The sequence below is a fragment of the Phyllobates terribilis genome, unplaced genomic scaffold (assembly GCF_046119375.1).
Source record: "Phyllobates terribilis strain yellow unplaced genomic scaffold, ASM4611937v1 Scaffold_40__1_contigs__length_11209783, whole genome shotgun sequence".
Taxonomy (NCBI): Eukaryota; Metazoa; Chordata; class Amphibia; order Anura; family Dendrobatidae; genus Phyllobates; species Phyllobates terribilis.
The window spans coordinates 1,741,913-1,762,666 of record NW_027362800.1 but is presented as its reverse complement, the minus strand read 5'-3'; the positions used below and the strand labels follow the sequence as shown (position 1 = coordinate 1,762,666).

Genomic DNA, 20,754 nt, shown 5'->3' with positions numbered 1-20,754 from the left:
TGACTTCTTTCATTTAATGCCTGCAGACTATAAAAGAGAAACCAACCCAAAAAGTTTGGTTGATTAGTCTGTGGCATTCTTTTAAACTGTTGCTTATGGCGGTCTCTGTGAGCTTCTCAGTGACATTCAGCCATCCAGGTATCCCGCCTGCAGTAGACGGAATGTGGCAATGGAACGCTGGCTGCGCGTGTCATAATAGGCTCTGAGCCTTTATATACCTGCGCACAGCAGCAGCCACCTTCAGTCTGCTGCTGGACAGCCAGCAGCAGCAGCAGCAGGAGAGGTAATTAATCAGCAACCCTCCTGCTAAGGGTAGACAGCTGCTCGTTCCACCCCCCCCCCCCCCCGCCTTAATTGGTTCTCCTCCCTTCCAACGGTGTTGAGGCGGGTGGGAACAGCCGGGGGTTGAGGGTACTGTGCTAAAAGAGGTGGAGTTATGCAGATCTAAAACGCGTGGATTGCAGCAGCAGCAAGCCGAAAAGTGCAGGCATGTGAGGGATCTAGAGGTTGACAGCATGTCTTCTTAACGGGAGTCCAGGTGGCCATCTCCACAAATGGACTTTTCAGAATCCTTGGGTGGCACCGTAGTCGGAAACCAATTCTGGTTATCGCTTCTCGGCCTTTTGGCTAAGATCAAGTGTAGTATCTGTTCTTATCAGTTTAATATCTGATACGTCCCCTATCTGGGGACCATATATTAAATGGATTTTTAGAACAGGGAGATGGAAAAAGAGCTTGCTCTGTCCACTCCACGCATTGACCTGGTATTGCAGTATCTCCAGGACCGGTGCACCCCTTCTTTAATGCAGTTTCTAAAATCAGAAAGAATTGAATTCAATGCTTTTTGTTCATTTTGCTTGTTTGTCGGATTTTGGGATGGACTCTTTGGCTTTGCTTTTCTTCTCCTCATTGGATTTTTCATGTTAAAAGTTGCAGAAGCCAGATGACAAGCTCATTTTGGTTCAACTTCAGCAACTGTGCATTGCATTGCCATGTAATGTAATGTAATGCAATGCTATCTATCTAGCTCTCCCTCTATACTTCCTTTTGGATAAACAGACATATTAGGCAAGCATTTTGGAGCTTTCACCTAAATAACTACAGGTGGTGAGATAAGCTGCACAATATAATTGACCTTTCAGTATATTGTTGCACACACACCATCTATTTAGCAAATGCCCTTGTTATCAACAGCAGCCTTTTAAACTCACCTGAGCTAACAGGTATGTGAGCTGGTTACTCTGCTGCGCTTAAAATTTCTTTTTTGGTTTGCTACAATGCCTTTTCTGAAACGTTGTCTCCCTCTGCTGGAACACTGACTTCTTTCATTTAATGCCTGCAGACTATAAAAGAGAAACCAACCCAAAAAGTTTGGTTGATTAGTCTGTGGCATTCTTTTAAACTGTTGCTTATGGCGGTCTCTGTGAGCTTCTCAGTGACATTCAGCCATCCAGGTATCCCGCCTGCAGTAGACGGAATGTGGCAATGGAACGCTGGCTGCGCGTGTCATAATAGGCTCTGAGCCTTTATATACCTGCGCACAGCAGCAGCCACCTTCAGTCTGCTGCTGGACAGCCAGCAGCAGCAGCAGCAGGAGAGGTAATTAATCAGCAACCCTCCTGCTAAGGGTAGACAGCTGCTCGTTCCACCCCCCCCCCCCCCCGCCTTAATTGGTTCTCCTCCCTTCCAACGGTGTTGAGGCGGGTGGGAACAGCCGGGGGTTGAGGGTACTGTGCTAAAAGAGGTGGAGTTATGCAGATCTAAAACGCGTGGATTGCAGCAGCAGCAAGCCGAAAAGTGCAGGCATGTGAGGGATCTAGAGGTTGACAGCATGTCTTCTTAACGGGAGTCCAGGTGGCCATCTCCACAAATGGACTTTTCAGAATCCTTGGGTGGCACCGTAGTCGGAAACCAATTCTGGTTATCGCTTCTCGGCCTTTTGGCTAAGATCAAGTGTAGTATCTGTTCTTATCAGTTTAATATCTGATACGTCCCCTATCTGGGGACCATATATTAAATGGATTTTTAGAACAGGGAGATGGAAAAAGAGCTTGCTCTGTCCACTCCACGCATTGACCTGGTATTGCAGTATCTCCAGGACCGGTGCACCCCTTCTTTAATGCAGTTTCTAAAATCAGAAAGAATTGAATTCAATGCTTTTTGTTCATTTTGCTTGTTTGTCGGATTTTGGGATGGACTCTTTGGCTTTGCTTTTCTTCTCCTCATTGGATTTTTCATGTTAAAAGTTGCAGAAGCCAGATGACAAGCTCATTTTGGTTCAACTTCAGCAACTGTGCATTGCATTGCCATGTAATGTAATGTAATGCAATGCTATCTATCTAGCTCTCCCTCTATACTTCCTTTTGGATAAACAGACATATTAGGCAAGCATTTTGGAGCTTTCACCTAAATAACTACAGGTGGTGAGATAAGCTGCACAATATAATTGACCTTTCAGTATATTGTTGCACACACACCATCTATTTAGCAAATGCCCTTGTTATCAACAGCAGCCTTTTAAACTCACCTGAGCTAACAGGTATGTGAGCTGGTTACTCTGCTGCGCTTAAAATTTCTTTTTTGGTTTGCTACAATGCCTTTTCTGAAACGTTGTCTCCCTCTGCTGGAACACTGACTTCTTTCATTTAATGCCTGCAGACTATAAAAGAGAAACCAACCCAAAAAGTTTGGTTGATTAGTCTGTGGCATTCTTTTAAACTGTTGCTTATGGCGGTCTCTGTGAGCTTCTCAGTGACATTCAGCCATCCAGGTATCCCGCCTGCAGTAGACGGAATGTGGCAATGGAACGCTGGCTGCGCGTGTCATAATAGGCTCTGAGCCTTTATATACCTGCGCACAGCAGCAGCCACCTTCAGTCTGCTGCTGGACAGCCAGCAGCAGCAGCAGCAGGAGAGGTAATTAATCAGCAACCCTCCTGCTAAGGGTAGACAGCTGCTCGTTCCACCCCCCCCCCCCGCCTTAATTGGTTCTCCTCCCTTCCAACGGTGTTGAGGCGGGTGGGAACAGCCGGGGGTTGAGGGTACTGTGCTAAAAGAGGTGGAGTTATGCAGATCTAAAACGCGTGGATTGCAGCAGCAGCAAGCCGAAAAGTGCAGGCATGTGAGGGATCTAGAGGTTGACAGCATGTCTTCTTAACGGGAGTCCAGGTGGCCATCTCCACAAATGGACTTTTCAGAATCCTTGGGTGGCACCGTAGTCGGAAACCAATTCTGGTTATCGCTTCTCGGCCTTTTGGCTAAGATCAAGTGTAGTATCTGTTCTTATCAGTTTAATATCTGATACGTCCCCTATCTGGGGACCATATATTAAATGGATTTTTAGAACAGGGAGATGGAAAAAGAGCTTGCTCTGTCCACTCCACGCATTGACCTGGTATTGCAGTATCTCCAGGACCGGTGCACCCCTTCTTTAATGCAGTTTCTAAAATCAGAAAGAATTGAATTCAATGCTTTTTGTTCATTTTGCTTGTTTGTCGGATTTTGGGATGGACTCTTTGGCTTTGCTTTTCTTCTCCTCATTGGATTTTTCATGTTAAAAGTTGCAGAAGCCAGATGACAAGCTCATTTTGGTTCAACTTCAGCAACTGTGCATTGCATTGCCATGTAATGTAATGTAATGCAATGCTATCTATCTAGCTCTCCCTCTATACTTCCTTTTGGATAAACAGACATATTAGGCAAGCATTTTGGAGCTTTCACCTAAATAACTACAGGTGGTGAGATAAGCTGCACAATATAATTGACCTTTCAGTATATTGTTGCACACACACCATCTATTTAGCAAATGCCCTTGTTATCAACAGCAGCCTTTTAAACTCACCTGAGCTAACAGGTATGTGAGCTGGTTACTCTGCTGCGCTTAAAATTTCTTTTTTGGTTTGCTACAATGCCTTTTCTGAAACGTTGTCTCCCTCTGCTGGAACACTGACTTCTTTCATTTAATGCCTGCAGACTATAAAAGAGAAACCAACCCAAAAAGTTTGGTTGATTAGTCTGTGGCATTCTTTTAAACTGTTGCTTATGGCGGTCTCTGTGAGCTTCTCAGTGACATTCAGCCATCCAGGTATCCCGCCTGCAGTAGACGGAATGTGGCAATGGAACGCTGGCTGCGCGTGTCATAATAGGCTCTGAGCCTTTATATACCTGCGCACAGCAGCAGCCACCTTCAGTCTGCTGCTGGACAGCCAGCAGCAGCAGCAGCAGGAGAGGTAATTAATCAGCAACCCTCCTGCTAAGGGTAGACAGCTGCTCGTTCCACCCCCCCCCCCGCCTTAATTGGTTCTCCTCCCTTCCAACGGTGTTGAGGCGGGTGGGAACAGCCGGGGGTTGAGGGTACTGTGCTAAAAGAGGTGGAGTTATGCAGATCTAAAACGCGTGGATTGCAGCAGCAGCAAGCCGAAAAGTGCAGGCATGTGAGGGATCTAGAGGTTGACAGCATGTCTTCTTAACGGGAGTCCAGGTGGCCATCTCCACAAATGGACTTTTCAGAATCCTTGGGTGGCACCGTAGTCGGAAACCAATTCTGGTTATCGCTTCTCGGCCTTTTGGCTAAGATCAAGTGTAGTATCTGTTCTTATCAGTTTAATATCTGATACGTCCCCTATCTGGGGACCATATATTAAATGGATTTTTAGAACAGGGAGATGGAAAAAGAGCTTGCTCTGTCCACTCCACGCATTGACCTGGTATTGCAGTATCTCCAGGACCGGTGCACCCCTTCTTTAATGCAGTTTCTAAAATCAGAAAGAATTGAATTCAATGCTTTTTGTTCATTTTGCTTGTTTGTCGGATTTTGGGATGGACTCTTTGGCTTTGCTTTTCTTCTCCTCATTGGATTTTTCATGTTAAAAGTTGCAGAAGCCAGATGACAAGCTCATTTTGGTTCAACTTCAGCAACTGTGCATTGCATTGCCATGTAATGTAATGTAATGCAATGCTATCTATCTAGCTCTCCCTCTATACTTCCTTTTGGATAAACAGACATATTAGGCAAGCATTTTGGAGCTTTCACCTAAATAACTACAGGTGGTGAGATAAGCTGCACAATATAATTGACCTTTCAGTATATTGTTGCACACACACCATCTATTTAGCAAATGCCCTTGTTATCAACAGCAGCCTTTTAAACTCACCTGAGCTAACAGGTATGTGAGCTGGTTACTCTGCTGCGCTTAAAATTTCTTTTTTGGTTTGCTACAATGCCTTTTCTGAAACGTTGTCTCCCTCTGCTGGAACACTGACTTCTTTCATTTAATGCCTGCAGACTATAAAAGAGAAACCAACCCAAAAAGTTTGGTTGATTAGTCTGTGGCATTCTTTTAAACTGTTGCTTATGGCGGTCTCTGTGAGCTTCTCAGTGACATTCAGCCATCCAGGTATCCCGCCTGCAGTAGACGGAATGTGGCAATGGAACGCTGGCTGCGCGTGTCATAATAGGCTCTGAGCCTTTATATACCTGCGCACAGCAGCAGCCACCTTCAGTCTGCTGCTGGACAGCCAGCAGCAGCAGCAGCAGGAGAGGTAATTAATCAGCAACCCTCCTGCTAAGGGTAGACAGCTGCTCGTTCCACCCCCCCCCCCCGCCTTAATTGGTTCTCCTCCCTTCCAACGGTGTTGAGGCGGGTGGGAACAGCCGGGGGTTGAGGGTACTGTGCTAAAAGAGGTGGAGTTATGCAGATCTAAAACGCGTGGATTGCAGCAGCAGCAAGCCGAAAAGTGCAGGCATGTGAGGGATCTAGAGGTTGACAGCATGTCTTCTTAACGGGAGTCCAGGTGGCCATCTCCACAAATGGACTTTTCAGAATCCTTGGGTGGCACCGTAGTCGGAAACCAATTCTGGTTATCGCTTCTCGGCCTTTTGGCTAAGATCAAGTGTAGTATCTGTTCTTATCAGTTTAATATCTGATACGTCCCCTATCTGGGGACCATATATTAAATGGATTTTTAGAACAGGGAGATGGAAAAAGAGCTTGCTCTGTCCACTCCACGCATTGACCTGGTATTGCAGTATCTCCAGGACCGGTGCACCCCTTCTTTAATGCAGTTTCTAAAATCAGAAAGAATTGAATTCAATGCTTTTTGTTCATTTTGCTTGTTTGTCGGATTTTGGGATGGACTCTTTGGCTTTGCTTTTCTTCTCCTCATTGGATTTTTCATGTTAAAAGTTGCAGAAGCCAGATGACAAGCTCATTTTGGTTCAACTTCAGCAACTGTGCATTGCATTGCCATGTAATGTAATGTAATGCAATGCTATCTATCTAGCTCTCCCTCTATACTTCCTTTTGGATAAACAGACATATTAGGCAAGCATTTTGGAGCTTTCACCTAAATAACTACAGGTGGTGAGATAAGCTGCACAATATAATTGACCTTTCAGTATATTGTTGCACACACACCATCTATTTAGCAAATGCCCTTGTTATCAACAGCAGCCTTTTAAACTCACCTGAGCTAACAGGTATGTGAGCTGGTTACTCTGCTGCGCTTAAAATTTCTTTTTTGGTTTGCTACAATGCCTTTTCTGAAACGTTGTCTCCCTCTGCTGGAACACTGACTTCTTTCATTTAATGCCTGCAGACTATAAAAGAGAAACCAACCCAAAAAGTTTGGTTGATTAGTCTGTGGCATTCTTTTAAACTGTTGCTTATGGCGGTCTCTGTGAGCTTCTCAGTGACATTCAGCCATCCAGGTATCCCGCCTGCAGTAGACGGAATGTGGCAATGGAACGCTGGCTGCGCGTGTCATAATAGGCTCTGAGCCTTTATATACCTGCGCACAGCAGCAGCCACCTTCAGTCTGCTGCTGGACAGCCAGCAGCAGCAGCAGCAGGAGAGGTAATTAATCAGCAACCCTCCTGCTAAGGGTAGACAGCTGCTCGTTCCACCCCCCCCCCCCCGCCTTAATTGGTTCTCCTCCCTTCCAACGGTGTTGAGGCGGGTGGGAACAGCCGGGGGTTGAGGGTACTGTGCTAAAAGAGGTGGAGTTATGCAGATCTAAAACGCGTGGATTGCAGCAGCAGCAAGCCGAAAAGTGCAGGCATGTGAGGGATCTAGAGGTTGACAGCATGTCTTCTTAACGGGAGTCCAGGTGGCCATCTCCACAAATGGACTTTTCAGAATCCTTGGGTGGCACCGTAGTCGGAAACCAATTCTGGTTATCGCTTCTCGGCCTTTTGGCTAAGATCAAGTGTAGTATCTGTTCTTATCAGTTTAATATCTGATACGTCCCCTATCTGGGGACCATATATTAAATGGATTTTTAGAACAGGGAGATGGAAAAAGAGCTTGCTCTGTCCACTCCACGCATTGACCTGGTATTGCAGTATCTCCAGGACCGGTGCACCCCTTCTTTAATGCAGTTTCTAAAATCAGAAAGAATTGAATTCAATGCTTTTTGTTCATTTTGCTTGTTTGTCGGATTTTGGGATGGACTCTTTGGCTTTGCTTTTCTTCTCCTCATTGGATTTTTCATGTTAAAAGTTGCAGAAGCCAGATGACAAGCTCATTTTGGTTCAACTTCAGCAACTGTGCATTGCATTGCCATGTAATGTAATGTAATGCAATGCTATCTATCTAGCTCTCCCTCTATACTTCCTTTTGGATAAACAGACATATTAGGCAAGCATTTTGGAGCTTTCACCTAAATAACTACAGGTGGTGAGATAAGCTGCACAATATAATTGACCTTTCAGTATATTGTTGCACACACACCATCTATTTAGCAAATGCCCTTGTTATCAACAGCAGCCTTTTAAACTCACCTGAGCTAACAGGTATGTGAGCTGGTTACTCTGCTGCACTTAAAATTTCTTTTTTGGTTTGCTACAATGCCTTTTCTGAAACGTTGTCTCCCTCTGCTGGAACACTGACTTCTTTCATTTAATGCCTGCAGACTATAAAAGAGAAACCAACCCAAAAAGTTTGGTTGATTAGTCTGTGGCATTCTTTTAAACTGTTGCTTATGGCGGTCTCTGTGAGCTTCTCAGTGACATTCAGCCATCCAGGTATCCCGCCTGCAGTAGACGGAATGTGGCAATGGAACGCTGGCTGCGCGTGTCATAATAGGCTCTGAGCCTTTATATACCTGCGCACAGCAGCAGCCACCTTCAGTCTGCTGCTGGACAGCCAGCAGCAGCAGCAGCAGGAGAGGTAATTAATCAGCAACCCTCCTGCTAAGGGTAGACAGCTGCTCGTTCCACCCCCCCCCCCGCCTTAATTGGTTCTCCTCCCTTCCAACGGTGTTGAGGCGGGTGGGAACAGCCGGGGGTTGAGGGTACTGTGCTAAAAGAGGTGGAGTTATGCAGATCTAAAACGCGTGGATTGCAGCAGCAGCAAGCCGAAAAGTGCAGGCATGTGAGGGATCTAGAGGTTGACAGCATGTCTTCTTAACGGGAGTCCAGGTGGCCATCTCCACAAATGGACTTTTCAGAATCCGTGGGTGGCACCGTAGTCGGAAACCAATTCTGGTTATCGCTTCTCGGCCTTTTGGCTAAGATCAAGTGTAGTATCTGTTCTTATCAGTTTAATATCTGATACGTCCCCTATCTGGGGACCATATATTAAATGGATTTTTAGAACAGGGAGATGGAAAAAGAGCTTGCTCTGTCCACTCCACGCATTGACCTGGTATTGCAGTATCTCCAGGACCGGTGCACCCCTTCTTTAATGCAGTTTCTAAAATCAGAAAGAATTGAATTCAATGCTTTTTGTTCATTTTGCTTGTTTGTCGGATTTTGGGATGGACTCTTTGGCTTTGCTTTTCTTCTCCTCATTGGATTTTTCATGTTAAAAGTTGCAGAAGCCAGATGACAAGCTCATTTTGGTTCAACTTCAGCAACTGTGCATTGCATTGCCATGTAATGTAATGTAATGCAATGCTATCTATCTAGCTCTCCCTCTATACTTCCTTTTGGATAAACAGACATATTAGGCAAGCATTTTGGAGCTTTCACCTAAATAACTACAGGTGGTGAGATAAGCTGCACAATATAATTGACCTTTCAGTATATTGTTGCACACACACCATCTATTTAGCAAATGCCCTTGTTATCAACAGCAGCCTTTTAAACTCACCTGAGCTAACAGGTATGTGAGCTGGTTACTCTGCTGCGCTTAAAATTTCTTTTTTGGTTTGCTACAATGCCTTTTCTGAAACGTTGTCTCCCTCTGCTGGAACACTGACTTCTTTCATTTAATGCCTGCAGACTATAAAAGAGAAACCAACCCAAAAAGTTTGGTTGATTAGTCTGTGGCATTCTTTTAAACTGTTGCTTATGGCGGTCTCTGTGAGCTTCTCAGTGACATTCAGCCATCCAGGTATCCCGCCTGCAGTAGACGGAATGTGGCAATGGAACGCTGGCTGCGCGTGTCATAATAGGCTCTGAGCCTTTATATACCTGCGCACAGCAGCAGCCACCTTCAGTCTGCTGCTGGACAGCCAGCAGCAGCAGCAGCAGGAGAGGTAATTAATCAGCAACCCTCCTGCTAAGGGTAGACAGCTGCTCGTTCCACCCCCCCCCCCCCCCGCCTTAATTGGTTCTCCTCCCTTCCAACGGTGTTGAGGCGGGTGGGAACAGCCGGGGGTTGAGGGTACTGTGCTAAAAGAGGTGGAGTTATGCAGATCTAAAACGCGTGGATTGCAGCAGCAGCAAGCCGAAAAGTGCAGGCATGTGAGGGATCTAGAGGTTGACAGCATGTCTTCTTAACGGGAGTCCAGGTGGCCATCTCCACAAATGGACTTTTCAGAATCCTTGGGTGGCACCGTAGTCGGAAACCAATTCTGGTTATCGCTTCTCGGCCTTTTGGCTAAGATCAAGTGTAGTATCTGTTCTTATCAGTTTAATATCTGATACGTCCCCTATCTGGGGACCATATATTAAATGGATTTTTAGAACAGGGAGATGGAAAAAGAGCTTGCTCTGTCCACTCCACGCATTGACCTGGTATTGCAGTATCTCCAGGACCGGTGCACCCCTTCTTTAATGCAGTTTCTAAAATCAGAAAGAATTGAATTCAATGCTTTTTGTTCATTTTGCTTGTTTGTCGGATTTTGGGATGGACTCTTTGGCTTTGCTTTTCTTCTCCTCATTGGATTTTTCATGTTAAAAGTTGCAGAAGCCAGATGACAAGCTCATTTTGGTTCAACTTCAGCAACTGTGCATTGCATTGCCATGTAATGTAATGTAATGCAATGCTATCTATCTAGCTCTCCCTCTATACTTCCTTTTGGATAAACAGACATATTAGGCAAGCATTTTGGAGCTTTCACCTAAATAACTACAGGTGGTGAGATAAGCTGCACAATATAATTGACCTTTCAGTATATTGTTGCACACACACCATCTATTTAGCAAATGCCCTTGTTATCAACAGCAGCCTTTTAAACTCACCTGAGCTAACAGGTATGTGAGCTGGTTACTCTGCTGCGCTTAAAATTTCTTTTTTGGTTTGCTACAATGCCTTTTCTGAAACGTTGTCTCCCTCTGCTGGAACACTGACTTCTTTCATTTAATGCCTGCAGACTATAAAAGAGAAACCAACCCAAAAAGTTTGGTTGATTAGTCTGTGGCATTCTTTTAAACTGTTGCTTATGGCGGTCTCTGTGAGCTTCTCAGTGACATTCAGCCATCCAGGTATCCCGCCTGCAGTAGACGGAATGTGGCAATGGAACGCTGGCTGCGCGTGTCATAATAGGCTCTGAGCCTTTATATACCTGCGCACAGCAGCAGCCACCTTCAGTCTGCTGCTGGACAGCCAGCAGCAGCAGCAGCAGGAGAGGTAATTAATCAGCAACCCTCCTGCTAAGGGTAGACAGCTGCTCGTTCCACCCCCCCCCCCCCCGCCTTAATTGGTTCTCCTCCCTTCCAACGGTGTTGAGGCGGGTGGGAACAGCCGGGGGTTGAGGGTACTGTGCTAAAAGAGGTGGAGTTATGCAGATCTAAAACGCGTGGATTGCAGCAGCAGCAAGCCGAAAAGTGCAGGCATGTGAGGGATCTAGAGGTTGACAGCATGTCTTCTTAACGGGAGTCCAGGTGGCCATCTCCACAAATGGACTTTTCAGAATCCTTGGGTGGCACCGTAGTCGGAAACCAATTCTGGTTATCGCTTCTCGGCATTTTGGCTAAGATCAAGTGTAGTATCTTTCGAAAAGGCGGTTTTGTATGTTGGCCGCCCTAGTAGATTGATACATTATGCACACTGGGGTTTAGGCGCTTGTTAGTACGCCAGGTGGCTAATATAGTCATCTGGTGGAAAGCATGGCCCCCCAGGATCGACGCCATTGGGCCGGGGAAGATCGAAAGCCCGAAGTGTGAAGTGCCCCAGGAGTGGTGACCCTGGGGTGCCTTAACTCACTGGGATTGGGAACCCCACTTGAGTTTATGGCACATTTGCACAAGCACTTCAATATTTCTTTCTTCGCACACACCCTTATTCTGGGCCTTCTGGCCTTAGGATGGGGAATTTTTTCAATTCCCGGTCGAAGGTCCGGGCAGTATTATACTGTGAAACCTTCACTATTTATTTAATTTCTTTGTCACTGTGTGTCCACTTATTCACGTGTGTCACGTCCTACTAGGATTTTGTCGGGATGCGGTTCCCTTATGGGTTCCTCTCTTGGCAGGTCTAGGGGGGGAGTGTGTGGCCATCAGGTTCCGCTCTCCTCTGAACCCCCCTGGCTCTCCTCTTTCGGGAGGAGAGCGTTGTTGGCTCCCCTCTTCCGGGAGGGGAGCACAGTCTTTGGCTCCCAGTGCCTTGCTCGGGTGAGAACTCGGGCAGGTGCTGGGGGTAAGATTGGGTCGCCTCTGGCTTCGGCTGGAGGTGGCTATTTGTCCCTGTTCCTCGCTGTGGCCTTCTGGCTCGGAGGGACGGGGAATGGTTTGGGGGACCCTTCTCCTTTTGGAGAGGGTTTCAAGAAGACCAGCATCCTAGTGCACTTTTTTTGTGGCACTTGTCACTTTTTTAAGCGCACTCGGGTTTTGTACACGAATTCGGGCTTTCGATAAAAAAAAATCTGTTCTTATCAGTTTAATATCTGATACGTCCCCTATCTGGGGACCATATATTAAATGGATTTTTAGAACAGGGAGATGGAAAAAGAGCTTGCTCTGTCCACTCCACGCATTGACCTGGTATTGCAGTATCTCCAGGACCGGTGCACCCCTTCTTTAATGCAGTTTCTAAAATCAGAAAGAATTGAATTCAATGCTTTTTGTTCATTTTGCTTGTTTGTCGGATTTTGGGATGGACTCTTTGGCTTTGCTTTTCTTCTCCTCATTGGATTTTTCATGTTAAAAGTTGCAGAAGCCAGATGACAAGCTCATTTTGGTTCAACTTCAGCAACTGTGCATTGCATTGCCATGTAATGTAATGTAATGCAATGCTATCTATCTAGCTCTCCCTCTATACTTCCTTTTGGATAAACAGACATATTAGGCAAGCATTTTGGAGCTTTCACCTAAATAACTACAGGTGGTGAGATAAGCTGCACAATATAATTGACCTTTCAGTATATTGTTGCACACACACCATCTATTTAGCAAATGCCCTTGTTATCAACAGCAGCCTTTTAAACTCACCTGAGCTAACAGGTATGTGAGCTGGTTACTCTGCTGCGCTTAAAATTTCTTTTTTGGTTTGCTACAATGCCTTTTCTGAAACGTTGTCTCCCTCTGCTGGAACACTGACTTCTTTCATTTAATGCCTGCAGACTATAAAAGAGAAACCAACCCAAAAAGTTTGGTTGATTAGTCTGTGGCATTCTTTTAAACTGTTGCTTATGGCGGTCTCTGTGAGCTTCTCAGTGATATTCAGCCATCCAGGTATCCCGCCTGCAGTAGACGGAATGTGGCAATGGAACGCTGGCTGCGCGTGTCATAATAGGCTCTGAGCCTTTATATACCTGCGCACAGCAGCAGCCACCTTCAGTCTGCTGCTGGACAGCCAGCAGCAGCAGGAGAGGTAATTAATCAGCAACCCTCCTGCTAAGGGTAGACAGCTGCTCGTTCCACCCCCCCCCCGCCTTAATTGGTTCTCCTCCCTTCCAACGGTGTTGAGGCGGGTGGGAACAGCCGGGGGTTGAGGGTACTGTGCTAAAAGAGGTGGAGTTATGCAGATCTAAAACGCGTGGATTGCAGCAGCAGCAAGCCAAAAAGTGCAGGCATGTGAGGGATCTAGAGGTTGACAGCATGTCTTCTTAACGGGAGTCCAGGTGGCCATCTCCACAAATGGACTTTTCAGAATTCTTGGGTGGCACCGTAGTCGGAAACCAATTCTGGTTATCGCTTCTCGGCCTTTTGGCTAAGATCAAGTGTAGTATCTGTTCTTATCAGTTTAATATCTGATACGTCCCCTAAATGGGGACCATATATTAAATGGATTTTTAGAACAGGGAGATGGAAAAAGAGCTTGCTCTGTCCACTCCACGCATTGACCTGGTATTGCAGTATCTCCAGGACCGGTGCACCCCTTCTTTAATGCAGTTTCTAAAATCAGAAAGAATTGAATTCAATGCTTTTTGTTCATTTTGCTTGTTTGTCGGATTTTGGGATGGACTCTTTGGCTTTGCTTTTCTTCTCCTCATTGGATTTTTCATGTTAAAAGTTGCAGAAGCCAGATGACAAGCTCATTTTGGTTCAACTTCAGCAACTGTGCATTGCATTGCCATGTAATGTAATGTAATGCAATGCTATCTATCTAGCTCTCCCTCTATACTTCCTTTTGGATAAACAGACATATTAGGCAAGCATTTTGGAGCTTTCACCTAAATAACTACAGGTGGTGAGATAAGCTGCACAATATAATTGACCTTTCAGTATATTGTTGCACACACACCATCTATTTAGCAAATGCCCTTGTTATCAACAGCAGCCTTTTAAACTCACCTGAGCTAACAGGTATGTGAGCTGGTTACTCTGCTGCGCTTAAAATTTCTTTTTTGGTTTGCTACAATGCCTTTTCTGAAACGTTGTCTCCCTCTGCTGGAACACTGACTTCTTTCATTTAATGCCTGCAGACTATAAAAGAGAAACCAACCCAAAAAGTTTGGTTGATTAGTCTGTGGCATTCTTTTAAACTGTTGCTTATGGCGGTCTCTGTGAGCTTCTCAGTGATATTCAGCCATCCAGGTATCCCGCCTGCAGTAGACGGAATGTGGCAATGGAACGCTGGCTGCGCGTGTCATAATAGGCTCTGAGCCTTTATATACCTGCGCACAGCAGCAGCCACCTTCAGTCTGCTGCTGGACAGCCAGCAGCAGCAGGAGAGGTAATTAATCAGCAACCCTCCTGCTAAGGGTAGACAGCTGCTCGTTCCACCCCCCCCCCGCCTTAATTGGTTCTCCTCCCTTCCAACGGTGTTGAGGCGGGTGGGAACAGCCGGGGGTTGAGGGTACTGTGCTAAAAGAGGTGGAGTTATGCAGATCTAAAACGCGTGGATTGCAGCAGCAGCAAGCCAAAAAGTGCAGGCATGTGAGGGATCTAGAGGTTGACAGCATGTCTTCTTAACGGGAGTCCAGGTGGCCATCTCCACAAATGGACTTTTCAGAATTCTTGGGTGGCACCGTAGTCGGAAACCAATTCTGGTTATCGCTTCTCGGCCTTTTGGCTAAGATCAAGTGTAGTATCTGTTCTTATCAGTTTAATATCTGATACGTCCCCTAAATGGGGACCATATATTAAATGGATTTTTAGAACAGGGAGATGGAAAAAGAGCTTGCTCTGTCCACTCCACGCATTGACCTGGTATTGCAGTATCTCCAGGACCGGTGCACCCCTTCTTTAATGCAGTTTCTAAAATCAGAAAGAATTGAATTCAATGCTTTTTGTTCATTTTGCTTGTTTGTCGGATTTTGGGATGGACTCTTTGGCTTTGCTTTTCTTCTCCTCATTGGATTTTTCATGTTAAAAGTTGCAGAAGCCAGATGACAAGCTCATTTTGGTTCAACTTCAGCAACTGTGCATTGCATTGCCATGTAATGTAATGTAATGCAATGCTATCTATCTAGCTCTCCCTCTATACTTCCTTTTGGATAAACAGACATATTAGGCAAGCATTTTGGAGCTTTCACCTAAATAACTACAGGTGGTGAGATAAGCTGCACAATATAATTGACCTTTCAGTATATTGTTGCACACACACCATCTATTTAGCAAATGCCCTTGTTATCAACAGCAGCCTTTTAAACTCACCTGAGCTAACAGGTATGTGAGCTGGTTACTCTGCTGCGCTTAAAATTTCTTTTTTGGTTTGCTACAATGCCTTTTCTGAAACGTTGTCTCCCTCTGCTGGAACACTGACTTCTATCATTTAATGCCTGCAGACTATAAAAGAGAAACCAACCCAAAAAGTTTGGTTGATTAGTCTGTGGCATTCTTTTAAACTGTTGCTTATGGCAGTCTCTGTGAGCTTCTCAGTGACATTCAGCCATCCAGGTATCCCGCCTGCAGTAGACGGAATGTGGCAATGGAACGCTGGCTGCGCGTGTCATAATAGGCTCTGAGCCTTTATATACCTGCGCACAGCAGCAGCCACCTTCAGTCTGCTGCTGGACAGCCAGCAGCAGCAGCAGCAGGAGAGGTAATTAATCAGCAACCCTCCTGCTAAGGGTAGACAGCTGCTCGTTCCACCCCCCCCCCGCCTTAATTGGTTCTCCTCCCTTCCAACGGTGTTGAGGCGGGTGGGAACAGCCGGGGGTTGAGGGTACTGTGCTAAAAGAGGTGGAGTTATGCAGATCTAAAACGCGTGGATTGCAGCAGCAGCAAGCCGAAAAGTGCAGGCATGTGAGGGATCTAGAGGTTGACAGCATGTCTTCTTAACGGGAGTCCAGGTGGCCATCTCCACAAATGGACTTTTCAGAATCCTTGGGTGGCACCGTAGTCGGAAACCAATTCTGGTTATCGCTTCTCGGCCTTTTGGCTAAGATCAAGTGTAGTATCTGTTCTTATCAGTTTAATATCTGATACGTCCCCTATCTGGGGACCATATATTAAATGGATTTTTAGAACAGGGAGATGGAAAAAGAGCTTGCTCTGTCCACTCCACGCATTGACCTGGTATTGCAGTATCTCCAGGACCGGTGCACCCCTTCTTTAATGCAGTTTCTAAAATCAGAAAGAATTGAATTCAATGCTTTTTGTTCATTTTGCTTGTTTGTCGGATTTTGGGATGGACTCTTTGGCTTTGCTTTTCTTCTCCTCATTGGATTTTTCATGTTAAAAGTTGCAGAAGCCAGATGACAAGCTCATTTTGGTTCAACTTCAGCAACTGTGCATTGCATTGCCATGTAATGTAATGTAATGCAATGCTATCTATCTAGCTCTCCCTCTATACTTCCTTTTGGATAAACAGACATATTAGGCAGGCATTTTGGAGCTTTCACCTAAATAACTACAGGTGGTGAGATAAGCTGCACAATATAATTGACCTTTCAGTATATTGTTGCACACACACCATCTATTTAGCAAATGCCCTTGTTATCAACAGCAGCCTTTTAAACTCACCTGAGCTAACAGGTATGTGAGCTGGTTACTCTGCTGCGCTTAAAATTTCTTTTTTGGTTTGCTACAATGCCTTTTCTGAAACGTTGTCTCCCTCTGCTGGAACACTGACTTCTTTCATTTAATGCCTGCAGACTATAAAAGAGAAACCAACCCAAAAAGTTTGGTTGATTAGTCTGTGGCATTCTTTTAAACTGTTGCTTATGGCGGTCTCTGTGAGCTTCTCAGTGACATTCAGCCATCCAGGTATCCCGCCTGCAGTAGACGGAATGTGGCAATGGAACGCTGGCTGCGCGTGTCATAATAGGCTCTGAGCCTTTATATACCTGCGCACAGCAGCAGCCACCTTCAGTCTGCTGCTGGACAGCCAGCAGCAGCAGCAGCAGGAGAGGTAATTAATCAGCAACCCTCCTGCTAAGGGTAGACAGCTGCTCGTTCCACCCCCCCCCCCGCCTTAATTGGTTCTCCTCCCTTCCAACGGTGTTGAGGCGGGTGGGAACAGCCGGGGGTTGAGGGTACTGTGCTAAAAGAGGTGGAGTTATGCAGATCTAAAACGCGTGGATTGCAGCAGCAGCAAGCCGAAAAGTGCAGGCATGTGAGGGATCTAGAGGTTGACAGCATGTCTTCTTAACGGGAGTCCAGGTGGCCATCTCCACAAATGGACTTTTCAGAATCCTTGGGTGGCACCGTAGTCGGAAACCAATTCTGGTTATCGCTTCTCGGCCTTTTGGCTAAGATCAAGTGTAGTATCTGTTCTTATCAGTTTAATATCTGATACGTCCCCTATCTGGGGACCATATATTAAATGGATTTTTAGAACAGGGAGATGGAAAAAGAGCTTGCTCTGTCCACTCCACGCATTGACCTGGTATTGCAGTATCTCCAGGACCGGTGCACCCCTTCTTTAATGCAGTTTCTAAAATCAGAAAGAATTAAATTCAATGCTTTTTGTTCATTTTGCTTGTTTGTCGGATTTTGGGATGGACTCTTTGGCTTTGCTTTTCTTCTCCTCATTGGATTTTTCATGTTAAAAGTTGCAGAAGCCAGATGACAAGCTCATTTTGGTTCAACTTCAGCAACTGTGCATTGCATTGCCATGTAATGTAATGTAATGCAATGCTATCTATCTAGCTCTCCCTCTATACTTCCTTTTGGATAAACAGACATATTAGGCAAGCATTTTGGAGCTTTCACCTAAATAACTACAGGTGGTGAGATAAGCTGCACAATATAATTGACCTTTCAGTATATTGTTGCACACACACCATCTATTTAGCAAATGCCCTTGTTATCAACAGCAGCCTTTTAAACTCACCTGAGCTAACAGGTATGTGAGCTGGTTACTCTGCTGCGCTTAAAATTTCTTTTTTGGTTTGCTACAATGCCTTTTCTGAAACGTTGTCTCCCTCTGCTGGAACACTGACTTCTTTCATTTAATGCCTGCAGACTATAAAAGAGAAACCAACCCAAAAAGTTTGGTTGATTAGTCTGTGGCATTCTTTTAAACTGTTGCTTATGGCGGTCTCTGTGAGCTTCTCAGTGACATTCAGCCATCCAGGTATCCCGCCTGCAGTAGACGGAATGTGGCAATGGAACGCTGGCTGCGCGTGTCATAATAGGCTCTGAGCCTTTATATACCTGCGCACAGCAGCAGCCACCTTCAGTCTGCTGCTGGACAGCCAGCAGCAGCAGCAGCAGGAGAGGTAATTAATCAGCAACCCTCCTGCTAAGGGTAGACAGCTGCTCGTTCCACCCCCCCCCCGCCTTAATTGGTTCTCCTCCCTTCCAACGGTGTTGAGGCGGGTGGGAACAGCCGGGGGTTGAGGGTACTGTGCTAAAAGAGGTGGAGTTATGCAGATCTAAAACGCGTGGATTGCAGCAGCAGCAAGCCGAAAAGTGCAGGCATGTGAGGGATCTAGAGGTTGACAGCATGTCTTCTTAACGGGAGTCCAGGTGGCCATCTCCACAAATGGACTTTTCAGAATCCTTGGGTGGCACCGTAGTCGGAAACCAATTCTGGTTATCGCTTCTCGGCCTTTTGGCTAAGATCAAGTGTAGTATCTGTTCTTATCAGTTTAATATCTGATACGTCCCCTATCTGGGGACCATATATTAAATGGATTTTTAGAACAGGGAGATGGAAAAAGAGCTTGCTCTGTCCACTCCACGCATTGACCTGGTATTGCAGTATCTCCAGGACCGGTGCACCCCTTCTTTAATGCAGTTTCTAAAATCAGAAAGAATTGAATTCAATGCTTTTTGTTCATTTTGCTTGTTTGTCGGATTTTGGGATGGACTCTTTGGCTTTGCTTTTCTTCTCCTCATTGGATTTTTCATGTTAAAAGTTGCAGAAGCCAGATGACAAGCTCATTTTGGTTCAACTTCAGCAACTGTGCATTGCATTGCCATGTAATGTAATGTAATGCAATGCTATCTATCTAGCTCTCCCTCTATACTTCCTTTTGGATAAACAGACATATTAGGCAAGCATTTTGGAGCTTTCACCTAAATAACTACAGGTGGTGAGATAAGCTGCACAATATAATTGACCTTTCAGTATATTGTTGCACACAGACCATCTATTTAGCAAATGCCCTTGTTATCAACAGCAGCCTTTTAAACTCACCTGAGCTAACAGGTATGTGAGCTGGTTACTCTGCTGCGCTTAAAATTTCTTTTTTGGTTTGCTACAATGCCTTTTCTGAAACGTTGTCTCCCTCTGCTGGAACACTGACTTCTTTCATTTAATGACTGCAGACTATAAAAGAGAAACCAACCCAAAAAGTTTGGTTGATTAGTCTGTGGCATTCTTTTAAACTGTTGCTTATGGCGGTGTCTGTGAGCTTCTCAGTGACATTCAGCAATCCAGGTATCCCGCCTGCAGTAGACGGAATGTGGCAATGGAACGCTGGCTGCGCGTGTCATAATAGGCTCTGAGCCTTCATATACCTGCGCACAGCAGCAGCCACCTTCAGTCTGCTGCTGGACAGCCAGCAGCAGCAGCAGCAGGAGAGGTAATTAATCAGCAACCCTCCTGCTAAGGGTAGACAGCTGCTCGTTCCACCCCCCCCCCGCCTTAATTGGTTCTCCTCCCTTCCAACGGTGTTGAGGCGGGTGGGAACAGCCGGGGGTTGAGGGTACTGTGCTAAAAGAGGTGGAGTTATGCAGATCTAAAACGCGTGGATTGCAGCAGCAGCAAGCCGAAAAGTGCAGGCATGTGAGGGATCTAGAGGTTGACAGCATGTCTTCTTAACGGGAGTCCAGGTGGCCATCTCCACAAATGGACTTTTCAGAATCCTTGGGTGGCACCGTAGTCGGAAACCAATTCTGGTTATCGCTTCTCGGCCTTTTGGCTAAGATCAAGTGTAGTATCTGTTCTTATCAGTTTAATATCTGATACGTCCCCTATCTGGGGACCATATATTAAATGGATTTTTAGAACAGGGAGATGGAAAAAGAGCTTGCTCTGTCCACTCCACGCATTGACCTGGTATTGCAGTATCTCCAGGACCGGTGCACCCCTTCTTTAATGCAGTTTCTTAAATCAGAAAGAATTGAATTCAATGCTTTTTGTTCATTTTGCTTGTTTGTCGGATTTTGGGATGGACTCTTTGGCTTTGGTTTTCTTCTCCTCATTGGATTTTTCATGTTAAAAGTTGCAGAAGCCAGATGACAAGCTCATTTTGGTTCAACTTCAGCAACTGTGCATTGCATTGCCATGTAATGTAATGTAATGCAATGCTATCTATCTAGCTCTCCCTCTATACTTCCTTTTGGATAAACAGACATATTAGGCAAGCATTTTGGAGCTTTCACCTAAATAACTACAGGTGGTGAGATAAGCTGCACAATATAATTGACCTTTCAGTATATTGTTGCACACACACCATCTATTTAGCAAATGCCCTTGTTATCAACAGCAGCCTTTTAAACTCACCTGAGCTAACAGGTATGTGAGCTGGTTACTCTGCTGCGCTTAAAATTTCTTTTTTGGTTTGCTACAATGCCTTTTCTGAAACGTTGTCTCCCTCTGCTGGAACACTGACTTCTTTCATTTAATGCCTGCAGACTATAAAAGAGAAACCAACCCAAAAAGTTTGGTTGATTAGTCTGTGGCATTCTTTTAAACTGTTGCTTATGGCGGTCTCTGTGAGCTTCTCAGTGACATTCAGCCATCCAGGTATCCCGCCTGCAGTAGACGGAATGTGGCAATGGAACGCTGGCTGCGCGTGTCATAATAGG

General features: G+C 45.5%; 14 non-coding genes and 1 pseudogene across 14 annotated transcripts; all 15 read left to right on the top strand.

The window, feature by feature from the left end:
* The first annotated feature begins 607 nt into the window (after positions 1 to 607).
* Positions 608 to 798, top strand: LOC141188785 (U2 spliceosomal RNA). Its single transcript, XR_012262865.1, has one exon. It is a non-coding gene; the product is annotated as a U2 spliceosomal RNA (small nuclear RNA).
* A 1,125-nt stretch (positions 799 to 1,923) lies between these two features.
* Positions 1,924 to 2,114, top strand: LOC141188773 (U2 spliceosomal RNA). Its single transcript, XR_012262853.1, has one exon. It is a non-coding gene; the product is annotated as a U2 spliceosomal RNA (small nuclear RNA).
* Positions 2,115 to 3,236: 1,122 nt separating this feature from the next.
* On the top strand, positions 3,237 to 3,427 carry LOC141188761 (U2 spliceosomal RNA). Its single transcript, XR_012262842.1, has one exon. It is a non-coding gene; the product is annotated as a U2 spliceosomal RNA (small nuclear RNA).
* Positions 3,428 to 4,548: 1,121 nt separating this feature from the next.
* LOC141188749 (U2 spliceosomal RNA) lies at positions 4,549 to 4,739 on the top strand. Its single transcript, XR_012262831.1, has one exon. It is a non-coding gene; the product is annotated as a U2 spliceosomal RNA (small nuclear RNA).
* A 1,122-nt stretch (positions 4,740 to 5,861) lies between these two features.
* LOC141188738 (U2 spliceosomal RNA) lies at positions 5,862 to 6,052 on the top strand. Its single transcript, XR_012262820.1, has one exon. It is a non-coding gene; the product is annotated as a U2 spliceosomal RNA (small nuclear RNA).
* Positions 6,053 to 7,175: 1,123 nt separating this feature from the next.
* LOC141188727 (U2 spliceosomal RNA) lies at positions 7,176 to 7,366 on the top strand. Its single transcript, XR_012262809.1, has one exon. It is a non-coding gene; the product is annotated as a U2 spliceosomal RNA (small nuclear RNA).
* A 1,121-nt stretch (positions 7,367 to 8,487) lies between these two features.
* LOC141188714 (U2 spliceosomal RNA) lies at positions 8,488 to 8,678 on the top strand. Its single transcript, XR_012262797.1, has one exon. It is a non-coding gene; the product is annotated as a U2 spliceosomal RNA (small nuclear RNA).
* A 1,125-nt stretch (positions 8,679 to 9,803) lies between these two features.
* LOC141188702 (U2 spliceosomal RNA) lies at positions 9,804 to 9,994 on the top strand. The gene has a single exon (XR_012262786.1). It is a non-coding gene; the product is annotated as a U2 spliceosomal RNA (small nuclear RNA).
* Positions 9,995 to 12,000: 2,006 nt separating this feature from the next.
* LOC141185752 (U2 spliceosomal RNA) lies at positions 12,001 to 12,181 on the top strand (annotated as a pseudogene).
* Positions 12,182 to 13,295: 1,114 nt separating this feature from the next.
* Positions 13,296 to 13,486, top strand: LOC141191419 (U2 spliceosomal RNA). The gene has a single exon (XR_012265413.1). It is a non-coding gene; the product is annotated as a U2 spliceosomal RNA (small nuclear RNA).
* A 1,114-nt stretch (positions 13,487 to 14,600) lies between these two features.
* Positions 14,601 to 14,791, top strand: LOC141191418 (U2 spliceosomal RNA). The gene has a single exon (XR_012265412.1). It is a non-coding gene; the product is annotated as a U2 spliceosomal RNA (small nuclear RNA).
* A 1,120-nt stretch (positions 14,792 to 15,911) lies between these two features.
* Positions 15,912 to 16,102, top strand: LOC141188691 (U2 spliceosomal RNA). Its single transcript, XR_012262775.1, has one exon. It is a non-coding gene; the product is annotated as a U2 spliceosomal RNA (small nuclear RNA).
* Positions 16,103 to 17,223: 1,121 nt separating this feature from the next.
* LOC141188680 (U2 spliceosomal RNA) lies at positions 17,224 to 17,414 on the top strand. The gene has a single exon (XR_012262763.1). It is a non-coding gene; the product is annotated as a U2 spliceosomal RNA (small nuclear RNA).
* Positions 17,415 to 18,534: 1,120 nt separating this feature from the next.
* On the top strand, positions 18,535 to 18,725 carry LOC141188668 (U2 spliceosomal RNA). Its single transcript, XR_012262751.1, has one exon. It is a non-coding gene; the product is annotated as a U2 spliceosomal RNA (small nuclear RNA).
* A 1,120-nt stretch (positions 18,726 to 19,845) lies between these two features.
* On the top strand, positions 19,846 to 20,036 carry LOC141188657 (U2 spliceosomal RNA). The gene has a single exon (XR_012262740.1). It is a non-coding gene; the product is annotated as a U2 spliceosomal RNA (small nuclear RNA).
* Positions 20,037 to 20,754: the final 718 nt, after the last annotated feature.